At 35.7% G+C, this 13,608-nt stretch overlaps 1 pseudogene across 1 annotated transcript; it reads right to left on the reverse strand.

The window, feature by feature from the left end:
* Window positions 1–7,393: 7,393 nt before the first annotated feature.
* Window positions 7,394–9,327, reverse strand: LOC149232305 (cytochrome P450 71AU50-like; annotated as a pseudogene). Its single transcript, XR_016247526.1, has 2 exons — window positions 8,316–9,327; window positions 7,394–8,205 (listed from the first exon to the last, which is right to left on the reverse strand). The product of XR_016247526.1 is annotated as a cytochrome P450 71AU50-like (transcript).
* Between the last annotated feature and the right edge of the window lie 4,281 nt (window positions 9,328–13,608).

Below are 13,608 nucleotides of genomic sequence, written 5' to 3' on the forward strand. Positions count from 1 at the left end.
ATGACAAAATTCAAGACTTCTTGACCAAATATAATGATCTATCACTACAACTCAAGGGTTGTGGAATTAACAAATCCAAGGAGGAGAGTCACCAAGTTCTCTCTATTATGTCAAAGCTTGAACCACAATACTCCATCTTTGTGTCTACATTTCATTTAGTAAGGCTCACAACAGGTAAATCCTACACTATGCCTTCTCTCAAAGAGTTCATGGAGTCCCTCACTTTTGAGCAAGATAAACTCATTAGCATGGAGAAAATCAAACCTCCAAAAGTGCATGCACTTGCTGTGCATGATGGCACCCACAATAAAAATCACAAATCTAATTCAAATAAGAAAAATCAGCAGCAAAAGCACAAGGGAAAAGCACATTCCTATCCAAAGAAGGAAGGGTACACCAAGCACTTCAATGACTCCTCCAGCTCCAGAAATGTGAAAGGGTAGAAAGGAGGCAAATGCACCTACTATCACCGAGGATTCCATTCGGAATCCTCTTGCATGAAGAAACAAATTAACCAAATGGCAGAAATCCTTCAGAAGCACAACCTTGGGGAGCACATCCCTCAAAGTGCCAAGAAGAAAACTGAGGATCCGCCACATGAGAAAGGTAACAATTTTCAAGCTTTGGTTGCAATTGACTCTTCCCCTGATGCATGGATTATAGATTATGGTGCATCAAATCACATGGCTTCTGCAAAGGAAGTCTATTCTGCTTTGGATGCATGCAAAGGACCTCCCATCCTCATGGGAGATGACTCACCTATTGAGGTCACTGGAAAAGGTAGAGTGTAACTTTTACATGGAAGCTTTGAAGATGTGCTTCATGTTCCAAAAATTTTGGTAAAACTGCTTTCAGTTTATCATATCACTCATTCAGGCACTGGAAAGAGAGTGGAATTCCCTCCAGATGCAGTGAACATATATGACCCACATAGCAACTCCAAAATTGCAACAGTGAGGTAAACAATGGAGCTAGACTGTATACATTTTCTGAATGTATTGAATCTGAATCCTCCTTATTTCTTACACATGCTGATGATAGTAGTAGGCTTTGGCACGAAAGGTTTGGTCACTTAAATTACAAGTATATGTAGCAGCTAAGAAAGCATGAGATGGTGGAAGGCTTGCCAAATATCAGTTTCTCCAAAGGCATTTGTGAGGGGTGTGTGTCCCTAGCAAAGATCCTAGATAAAATTTTAACACCGGAAAGACTCACAGAGCATCCTCTCCTCTAGATCTGATCCATAGTGATCACATGGGGCCTTTTCCTCATGCTTCCATCAACAAAGCAAGGTATTTTCTTACATTTATTGATGATCTTTCACAGTATACTTGGGTGTATCTTCTAAGGGCAAAATTTGAAGTTTTTGCACACTTTGAATATTTCAAAGCACTAGTTGAGACACAGTCAGAGAGAAAGATCAAAGCCCTTCGTATAGACAATGGGGGGGAATATGTTAACACAAGACTTCAGAACCTTTTCCTTAAGGCCAACATATAGTTGCAGTACACAGTTCCATTCAATCCGCAATAGAACGGAGTTGCTGAGAGAAAGAACTGATCTCTCAAAGAGATGGCTTCTTGCATGTTGCATGATTAGTCACTACCTCATAAGCTATGGGGTAAATCACTTAATTGTGCTAACTACATCTAGAATGGATCTCCTCATAGATCTGTAATGGATCAGACCCCCTTTGAGGCTTGGAGCGGCACTAAACTGAAGGACACCCACTTCCATGTTTTTGGCTCCCAGGCATGGGCCAGGATCCCCTTTGAAAAGAGGAAATCTCTGGATCCACAGAGAATTGATTTCATCTTTGTTGGATACCCTAATGGTGTGAAGGGATACCAACTCCTGATTTCCTCTATGAACAAGCTCATCATTAAGCCAAGTGTCCAATTTGAGGAAATTCTCTTGCATGCACCTCAATTGCCACATGCAAACACCTTTTATCTATCTCATGACCGAGACGATGTCTCAGTACACTTAGATGCAGATACAAAGCATGCAGATGCTGAGGTAGAGCATGCAGATGTCGAGACAAAGTCTTCAGATAGAAATCCAGTGCATGCATATGATGATCCACATCCAAGCCCAGATCGGGCTTCTATCAGTGAATCAACTTCCCCTGTCATAAATCAAAAAACAAGGAGCTTAAGTGAGATATATGAACAAGACCACCCAGCTACTAGAAATGATCTTGTGGGGAATAATTTTGATCCACGGAGGACTAGCTCAATGTTTATTGATCCTCCTATTGCCCTCACTGCCACTGAACCAATGCCATCCTTGCATTGTCTTTTGGTTCAGTCTTCTGATCCACAGTCTTATGCTGAGGCTGCTGGGCATCCCTCTTGGGAGTCTGCCATGGAGGAGGAGTACAACTCCCTACTCGAGAACCAGACCTGAGATCAAGTCCCCCTTCCTTTAGGAAGGAAACTTGTCTGATGCAAATGGGTCTATAGGACCAAGAGTGTTGCATATGGGCAAATCACCATACATAAAGCCAGGCTAGTAGCCAAAGGTTCCATCAAGTGCATGGAATTGATTATGATGAGACCTTTGCTCCAGTAGAAAAGATGGATTCCATACGCCTTGCACTTTCTATTGTGGCTGCCCAAGGGTGGGAAGTACATCAGATGGATGTGAAGAATGACTTTCTTCACGGAGACCTATTTGAGGAGATCTACATGGAGCAACCACATGGTTTCATTCAGGATTCATCTTTGGTTTGCAGACTGAAGAAGTCTCTCTACGGCCTTAAGCAGGCCCCGAGGGCTTGGTATCTGAAGCTAGATTCTTTCCTCTTATCACAAAACTTCGAAAGATATAAGTCTGATCTGAATGTTTACATGCTCAAGACACATGACTCTCTTCTTATCTTAGTTTTGTATGTGGGTGATCTCCTAATCAATTGCAGCTCAGCTTCAGCCATTGCTGCAGTCAAGAGGACCTTACATGATAGGTTCTTGATGGTGAACATGGGTCCATTACACTTCTTTCTTGTCTGGAGATCAGCCAAGAAGCCATAGGCATCAAACTCTCTCAGGCTAAGTATGCACGAGATCTCCTCGAGAGATTTCACATGACTGACTGCAAGCTAGCACCAACTCCTTTTCTGTCTGGGGTCTGCCTTGAGGATGGACGTGACACTCCATTAGTTGACAGTACCCTCTATCGACAACTAGTGGGGAGCTTACTATACCTCACCCACTCCAGACCAGATCTCTTATATGCAGTAGGGGCAATTTCTAGATACATGCAGGAGCCGCATGGGCTACACTAGAAAGCTGCCAAGTGCATCCTCAGATATGTGCAGGGCACCATCACTTTCAAGATTCACTATGTAGTAGGCACTACATTGAATCTCCTTGGCTTCACAGATTCTGATTGGGTGGGCGACAACATTGATCGCAAGTCCACCTCCAGGTATTCACTCAGTCTAGGGTCTAGCCCTATCTGTTGGTCGAGTAGGAAGCAGGTTTCTATTGCTCTCTCTTGAACTGAGGCCAAGTACAGAGGAGTAGTCAACATCACCATTCAGGCTCTGTGGCTACAACACTTCCTCACTGAGATGGGTGGCCAGTTCCACCATCCCACTGTCATCTGGTGTGACAACCAGAGAATTCTAAAATTTTGCAGGGATCCAGTATAGCGGTAGCAGACGAAGCACATAGAGATCCATATGCACTACATCAGAGACTTAATACATTACCGGGTCATTGATTTGGAGTTCTGTCCTTCAGCAGAACAGACTGCAGACATCTTCACCAAGACATTCACTAAGCAAAAATTTCACTCTCTAGGTGATCATCTTGGAGTGAAGGAAACGAGTGCTTAGCAACTATCTTTTCTTCGTCTTTTATTTTGATTACATTGTATTTTGAGGGGGGGCTTTTTCCCACGAGGTTTTCCGTCTTTCCTCAGTTTTAGTACAAGTCACACTATATTTTGGTTGGCCTTTGGCCTTAGTTGCCAGGGCCCATTTTCTATTTTTCCCCATAGTGGTGTTCAGGGGGGGTGTTGGAGGTACTACACACCTAGGACCTTCATTACTTGCGCATGCGGATACTTAGTTAAAGAATTCACTCACATTTAAGGCTTCAACATTGGAATTTTCACCAGATGGATGCCTTTGACTATCCATGCATGCATGGGACTACATGCAAGATCCTTTCTGCATGATTTACTCCCAATTTTTCTCCTCCTTTCACTCCGCAACTAGCTAGTTCTCTCCTGAACTTGCTGTAGGTGTCAAGTCCTCTCATAGAACACTACATGCAAGATCCTTTCTGCATGATTTATTCCCTGACTTTCTCCTCCTTTCACTCCACAACTGGCTAGTTCTCTCCGGAACTTGTTGTAGGTGTCAAGTTCTCTCATTGATCACCACTATGGCGCATTACCTTGGGATCTTCACCCAGTGATGCTATATCATGAGCATTGTAACCTATTTTATAAATCAATAATTCTTTTTGTTCTTTTGGTTTTATTTTAGTGTTTTTGCTCTGTAAAGCTGTGTTTTCAACCTTTACGCCAAAACCCGCAAGTGTTGGTAAACGTTCCAAACCAGTAGCTAGGACCTGCAGGGTGGAAATTACGAATTTCATAGAGGTGTAGTGATTCTTCCAACACCCCCCCTCAAACACAAATCGGGGGAATTGAACCTGGGTCTAGGCTCTAATACCATATAAATGTGTTAGAAAACCCATACATATGAATCTAGCTAGTAAAGGTTGAACACACTCCTTTGCAGAGGAAAAACCCTAAAAGAAAATCGAAAGAACAAAAAGAATTATTGATTAAAAAAATAGGTTACAATGCTCATGATATAGCATCATTAGGTGAAGATCCCAAGGTAATGCGCCATAGTGGTGATCAATGAGAGGTCTTGACACCTACAACAAGTTCTAGAGAGAACTAGCCAGTTACGGAGTGAAAGGACGAGAAAATCAGGGAGTAAATCATTCGGCAAGGATCTTGAAAGTAGTGATCAATGAGAGTAACATTCCCAAAGTTTTAGTTCTCGGATAGATCTTTCTAATGAGATAGTGTGTGCATCAAACAGAGATCGTATGCCAAAGTTACGACCCCGGGAAGTTGATGTACCAATTTACCCAAACTAGGCCCACAGTTTGGCGTTTCATCTTCTAGGGTTAGGGTTTTGAATTTTTAGGGTTTTTCATTGTTTCTCAACAATAAATAGGCCTTCAAACCTCATTGTAACATAGTTCAGAGGCATGTAGCTGCCACATCGCTTCTCAGAGATATGCTACCATCGCCCTAGTTGGTTTATTTCCATTACTCTTTGTAAGCATATTTTAGTATTTTACATTAATTAATTGAAGTATTATTCCTTCTGCATCTCTGTGGTTATGGTTATCTCTGTAATTTTTTGCATTCTTGTTTAAATCTGGATCACTCCTCGATAATGTGCTCCTCGATAACTTTCATCATCTTCTGACTGAAATAAATTATTTAGGAACATGGATGAGTTTGTCATGATGGTCATCAGTAGGGACATTGCCACCCACCCATAGTTCCAATGATGGAAGAATATTTGGCTCTTTTTCACAATGATATCCCTAAACACCTTCGACATCAGGTTACATATATGGAAGCAGAGGAGAGTAGATGATTAGGAAATACTTTTTCATCCTTCCGTAATCTCCTTGTGTTCCACCTCTTGAATCAGGAACAATAGCACAACAGTGTTTCCAAGAGCATTGTCGAAGTTAATGCCCACACCAACCACATATATTCCTTCCTCTGCCATCTTTCCTATGACCTTGGTATGGAATTCCCTCAAGAAGTTCCCTCTTCTTCCTCTCCTAGTCCTTTTACCTCAATTTCAATCATTCTTTGCTTCTATTTTTCATCCACCATTTATGCTAGTGCTGGGCATAATTCTCTAGTTCATGGGTCATTTGGAAACTCAGTTCATTCCATCGATGTCCACTTGCTTGGTGAAAATTCCTCTCCCCCTTTCCCTAGTCCCTTTGGTTGTTTCATCATGGAAGAACCTCCCAAAGAAGGCCCTTCTGACCATAGAAATGATGATGTTGTTGGTCCAACCAATGGAGAAAGTGCACATAGTCAACCTGTCCATGCTCCCTCAAGCTCACATGACACCAACCCAACATGACTAGGTCTAATTTTTCATATGATAAGTTATGTCTTATGTTTTTATCAAGGTCACATGTTAGAATCACTACAACTACAAGCTCTCCAACAGAGGTTTTCCTTAACTCTTTTGGTTGTTATGTTTTGCCTCTTTTAACTATAACAATGGAACAAAAATTTCTCTCGTTGGGTTCACTATCTAATTTCCCCTTCTTGAAGCATATGGTCTCTAGTCTACATTTTTCTATGGCACCTATGATTGCTAAGTATTTTTTTTGGTATACTTTATGTAATCATTTTTTGTTAACATCATGTAAATCGTGTACAAAGAAAAATTAATAATTTTCATTAAACTAAATCCGTATTAATTTTTGAATAAATTTTATAAATTATCGCTTAAAACTAAAAAATTTAACTATATTTATATATATATATAATATAGAAAAAATTATATGATCGAAAGGTTGTGTATAAAAAAATAGTTAAAATATTATAATATAAACCATTAATAGTGGCACCTTCTTCTTTCCTTTATTACCATGAGTGGGTTTCCTTTCTTACCATGAGTGGGTACATATATTGTCATTATTAAAATTTACAAATAATTTATGACTTCGCGTTATGTAAATAGTTTTATATTTTATCTTTATTATGAAAGTTTTATTAGTTTAATTTATATAAAAAAAATTAATATTAATTTAATATTATTTTGATATCTATATAAAAAGAAAAAATAATTTAAAATAAAATAAGATAAATTTATTTTAATTTTAAATTTATTAAACATCAGGAATATTTAAATATTTTAACATTTAAAATATTTAAGATTAATATAAATTTATGTTGAATATATATAGACATCAATTGATGATCAAAGGCAAAATATTTATTTTAGAATTTTTAATTATATAAATTTATTTCAAATTTTATCATTTATAGATAAATTTTGTAAATTAACATTACATAGTTGATTAATATTACATATCCAAAAAAAATCATAACTAGTTTCATTTCATAAAATTTGCCATATTATTTGCAACATATCATAAATTTATAGTACATCTCCTTCCTACCAGAAAGAATTATAAACTAAATCAGAAAATTTTTATATTGAAAATTGATGTAATATTAATGTAGTAACAGTTTAACAAACCTAAATGAAACCTATCTCTTCCCACGAGAAAACACGGATTTTCAACCCACCATCTCCTTCCTACTAAAAAGAAACTATAAACTAAATCCGAAAATTTTTATATTGAAAATAGATGTAATATTAAAGCAGTAACAGTTTAACAAACCTAAATGAAACCTATTTCGACCTACAAGAAAAAAACGGATTTTCAACCCACAGCTCCAACCCACCATCGGTGAACGGTTTTTACCGGAAGAGACTTCAATTTCCACAGGTTTAAGTCCAAACCCGATGTGCTATTTGAGGTGAGCAATGCATTCAATGCGGGGTGTCAGAAGAGCCGACAGTTCATGTGCCTTGCGCAAAAAGATTCCATTAAACATTTCAGTCATATCCACTTCTGGATTTCGCCCATTTATGTCATCCAAGGAAAGCCTCCAATTGAAGCAGTGTAACAGCTGGGCCAACCCAAACTCTACAAGAAGCGTTCCCAATTGCTGTCCTGGGCATCTTCTCCGGCCTGCGCCAAAGACAAGACACCCAAAGTTTTGATCTTCATTTGCATCTACCTCAGACCTAACTTTTTCGATGAATCTCTCTGGCTTGAAAACTTCAGCGTCCTCCCATGATTTTGGGTTCCTCCCAATCGCCCAAGCATTCACGAGAACGAGAGTATTCTGCGGGATTCTATAGCACAACACATGGCAGGACTCAGCAGATAAGCGGCGGTACAACAAAGGCCCCACTGGATGGAGTCTAAGCGTTTCTTTCACCACAGCTTGTAAATAAACGAGCCGAGGCAGGTCAGATTCGCATACCAAGCGACCCAATCCAACGACACTCTCCAGCTCGTCCTGAAGCTTCGTCATCACTGACGGGTTTCTCAGCGCTTCTGACATTGCCCACTCTATTGGTGTAGGTGCCGTGTCAGCGCCACCAAGCAATACATCCTGCCAACATCAACATCACGATCATGATCCTACCAGTGTCAAATTATGTAAACAAATATCTAAACCTAATTTGATTTAATATCCATTCATGCGGTCCAATTTGAACTTACGAAAATAACCCCTTTTATACTATCTCGTGAAATCTGGAACTCGCTATCTTTATCTGCAGAGGCTGCAAGTAAGACATCCACAAGATCATGTAAGACATCCGGCAACGTGCTTCTCGATAACTTTCTCGCGTCTTATGTAGCGTCTTTAGCCGACGGTTTAGACCTTGCAAATCCATCCAGTCCAAATAAGGTATGTAATCTCCAATATTAAATGAACCAAGTAACAGGAAACTTTCTCTGACCATTGAATTGAAAGCTTTCATGTCTTGCTCCGAATAATTTCTACCGAAGGCCATCCTGCAGATCATAGCCGTCGAAAGGGGTGACAACGTTTGGTTGATGTTTAAGGGACGAGAATCATCTGAATTAATAATAGAGCGAATCATAGCAGAGACTTCCTCTTCTCTAATAAAGCGGAAGTAATCTAACCGCCTGGAGCTCAGCAACTCCAAAGTGCAGATCTTACGCAAATGCCTCCAGTAAGGGCCATACGAAGAAAAGCCGAAGCCCGCATAATTAAATGACAAATGCTTACCAGCGGCCGACGAACTTTTGTTTGCGAAAACCTGATCATGGGTTTTGAGAAACTCGCTGGCCACCTCCGGAGAGGAAACGACTAAGGTGAGGACAGATCCGAGGCGGAGAGACATGAGAGGGCCGTGTTTCATAGACAGCGTTGCCAACGCTTGGTGGGGAAGGTCTCCCAGCATGTGAAGATTGCCGATAATGGGTAATGGGAAAGGCCCCGGAGGCAGCCTCCGCTTCCTTCCATTACTCCATGACGCTACCAATACAGTTAGAAAAAAAAGAGTGGCAAGTTTAACATAAAACTCTACGCTCTCTGAAACTAGCCACTGTTGCAAACCCAACTCCATCCCCTTTCTTTCCTTCGCTCAACTAGCTACCTACAGTACAATCGACTACACAAAATCAAGAATATTACAGTATTCCTGTAATGTCGTGCATCATTTACAACTACCAGTAAGTGAATCGGGCAGTTTTAAAAAATGCCTGGATTCCAAAACCACGCGGATGTCTTTCTGACCACTTGCATTATTATTATTATTTAACTCTTCTGAATCCATAATAGGTTGGAGTTTCTTTAATTTCATAATGATTCCAAACCACGTGGACGACTTTATGGCCATTTAAGTTATTATTATTTTTAACTATTATGAATAGATAATAGGTTGGAGTATTCTCGATATTATTATAATACAAATTGAATTTCACTAAAACATGTTTCTTGAAATTAAATTTAAGTAAACTAATTCAAAACCTTACTTTAAATATTTTAATACATAAAATATTAAATATAAATAAACAAACAAAAAAAACCAGCTACAAAATAGAGAAAGTATATCTATATATATATATATATTTTGAAACAATCAATATAATTTAAAAACAAAACTATTTGTTTTATCTTATTATAAAATATTGTTATTAAAATTTATTAAATTTGATGTTTAATGAAACTGTTTAACTTTGCAATTTAAACTCAAAATGTATTAATAAAAAAACACTATTTGTTTAATCAATCATCAAGGGCTGTTATTAAAATTGCATTAAATTTGATGTTGAATAGGACTCTTTATTTTTGCAATTGATTTTTAATCTCATTACATCGGATTTAGACCTATATTCTGCGCAAACTGAAACTTTTACAATTTACAATCATTTAATTATTTATTCATTTGTTTTTGAATTCTTTATAATTTATTTTTTTATATTTGATGTATCAATGGAGTTTTATGTCAAACATGTTCGTCTCTCAGATGTAAGCCATGCTACATTGTAGTTGAACAAGTGAAAGGAGGTTATATTTTTATAACTCTCATTATTTTAATAGTGAAAATATATATATTTAAATATTAATATAATTATATATTTGTGTAAATATAAAAATTAAATAACTAATAAATATTAATTTATGATAAACATCAAAACACTTACTTTATAAATATCATATTATCAAATAAAAAAACTTATAAATTAATTAAATTATAATTTTATTTTAAATTATTATTATTATTATCCATTAATATATATCTATATATATATAAATTAAATAAAACAATAATCTATTTTATATATATATATATAAATCATTTAATTAAATACTCTACTCTTATTGAAAGTGATGTTAAACAAAATTATATAAAAAAATCATTTAACTAGATACTCTTATTAAAAGTAATGTTAAATAAAATTCTTTATCTTTACAATTTACTCTTACTGTCATTTTTTATTTCATTACGTGACATTTAAATTTTAAAAAATAATATATATATATATATATAAAATTTATAATTTCCCTTATAAATTCTTTATGAATTTTTGTCTCGTTGATACGTTTTCACATCCAGTTAAGTTAGGAATGGAGTTTGTGGAAGATGTTGGTCGAACATCAAATTGATGTAGAACTTCTAATAACGTAAGATACACGCCATGGCACATAGTAATCGACCAACCAAATCATGTTATAAAATATTCACTATATTATTTATAAAAATTACAAATTATAATATTAATATTAGCAATTACATAGCACACTGTAAAAAAAGGTTATTTAAGATATTAATTATAAAAAATATATATTATAATATTAATGTTAGCAATTGTTTTACATGTTGTAAAGGAAAAGCCGTAAGTTAGTAGCATATTTACTAATAGTATAAATGAGAATAGATGTGATATGTTATGAAATTTAGATATTGCTTAGTTTGAAATTGTTTCTTTAGCAATATAAATTAACTTTTCCAACAAAAGGTAATAAATGTATTTTAACTTTATAATAGGTTTACTTGAGCCTACATTAATGGAGACCCCAATTTCATGAGGTATGTGCTTTGTCATCTTGTTATTGTTGGGCTCCACATCCTAGTATAGTGTGGGGTAGATGTCAAGTGTAAATGCTTAACATTTAACAAATTTAATCTAATGTCAATGTCATCCCTAATTAAAAATCGATATAATTAGTATGTATGAACAAAATATAAATTCAACATTGGTTTTATTAGAGAGTGCAAAGTGGAATTCTGTTTGTGACAAAGGGTGAAATAATTAAAATAAAATAATTCATTTAAGGTGGTTGATAGGTGCTCTCCAACTCAAGATATTAGAAATGTGGCTATGTTAATGTAAAAACATTTTGGCTCAGAAAAAATAAAATATGGTAGAGATGTGTAACTTAATGTAACATAATATAATATACACATATTAACTAGATGAAATTAAAATAAAAATGACCCTATAAAAATTAATAATAAAAAAATAAAGATGACCCTTATTGACCCATGGTATTAAGAATCCATAGTATTGAACCATGGTATTCATGTGGAATATAATATATTTAAGGGAGGAATTAAACTAGCCTAGATCAATATTAGTTTGATGTTATATTTTTTTTTGTAAGTGTGAAAGATCCTTTCTGTTCATTTCCAAAAAGAAGACAATGTGTACATACACATCCAACAATGTTAGATGGCCCCAACCCACCCACTGGCAAACTCAGTCTCTTGGCCATCGCACTGCATTGTAAGTCATCCAAAATTTAACGGTTCTCAGATTGTCTAGGAGTGCAATATAAGTCTAAGTATCCTTAATAGTCCTAATAGATGTATATTTAAAACAAAAACTAAAAGGTTATAAAGCTTTCATATGAACTACACAAAACTTTTACAAAACATGACCATGCTAATCATCTTATTACTCATCATACGAGTCAATAGTTGTCGGATCTTTGGTGCTAGAACCCGAGAGCTCTGTTTGAGGAGCACAAGGGATGTGCTACTCTCTCCACCTTAGGAAAACATTTTATAATTGGAATTGACGCTGGATTAATTAATATTCCCAGTAAATTTTCTGGAGGTCTGAATCTGGTTTGGATGGCCCAGCAGAACTGGACACAATTGCTTTTGCCACAATGTTCTTCTTAAGCTAGTATAAATAATCTGTTTGTTGGAACTGAGTATATATGTTATGAGAATGACAAGAGTCTTCGACTAAGAGTTATCATTCCTCCAAGTCCAAATCAATGATCTCATCTTGGTACTTAAGGTCTATTTCCGAAACAGTGATTGGGTGATAGACTGGGATAGGAATAATAGAATGGTATGCTTGAGCGGCTTCGCGATACTTCCCAACATTACCAAGGCGCCCCACACCATGCCCTCGACCTTTGTTGCGACTTTGAGCCTGCCCTCCCTGTCCTGTGTTCCTTTTGAGAGAGGATGTTTGAGACATAGGATTAAAATGAAGAACACGCAAGGGTGCCCAGAAACAAAACCAAAAAATTCTAATACCAACCATCTAGGAGCCCAACTGAGCTGTTACCTAGCCCGTAGAGAGACAAATAGGCTTGGGAACTTTACCAAGACAAAAGTGATATAGCCTTGAAAATATGGGAAAATATGATACATGATAATAGTAAGCAATAGATTTAAAGAGCCTAGAATCCTCTACGTCTTTGACCCACCCTCGACCTAGTGGGTTGTATTTATTTACCTTCCAAGCCCATAGACCCTTTGAAGACTGGGTTATTCGCTCGACGAGGTGATTCTTCTTACAAGTAACCCATGCTGCTAGAAGAAGCTTGTATATCATTAAAGAAAATTGGTTCAAAATCCCATAAATCTTGAACACTAAATGAAGCCTCAATAATAATTTTCTTCAAGCTCCCCTTCAAGGCAGGGACTTGCTGCGATGTATCCCTTGTTAAAATCTAAAAATAAAATTATCACTTCAAGTTTATGTAAATAATTTTATATTTTATGTTTACTATGAAAGTTTTATTAATTTAATTCATATAAAATATTTTAATGTTAATTTTATATTTATATAAAAACAAAAAATAATTTAAAATAAAATAAGATAAATTTATTTTAATTTTGAATTTATTAAAGATTAAAAATATTTATAAATTTTAATATTTAATATATATATATATATATGAGTATAAACATCACTCCATGATAAACAACAAAATATTTATTTCATTATTTTTAATCATGTAAATTCATTTCAGATTTTATAATTTATAAATAAACTTTATAAATTAACAAGCATGGTATATAGCTGATTAATACCACCTACAAAAAAAAACATCATAATTAATTTCATTTTTACAACTCCATATTAAATTTACAATATTACAAATACCCTACCATATATATTAAATTTACAATATTACAAATACTCTACCATATATGGTGAATTTAGAATAACACTTTTTAACTTACCAAAAAACATCATAATTAATTTCATTTTTACAACTCCATTTTAAATTTAC

The sequence above is a fragment of the Pinus tabuliformis genome, chromosome J, assembly GCF_031772625.1.
Source record: "Pinus tabuliformis cultivar Carrire ecotype Pingquan chromosome J, CPIR1, whole genome shotgun sequence".
Lineage (NCBI taxonomy): Eukaryota > Viridiplantae > Streptophyta > Pinopsida > Pinales > Pinaceae > Pinus > Pinus tabuliformis.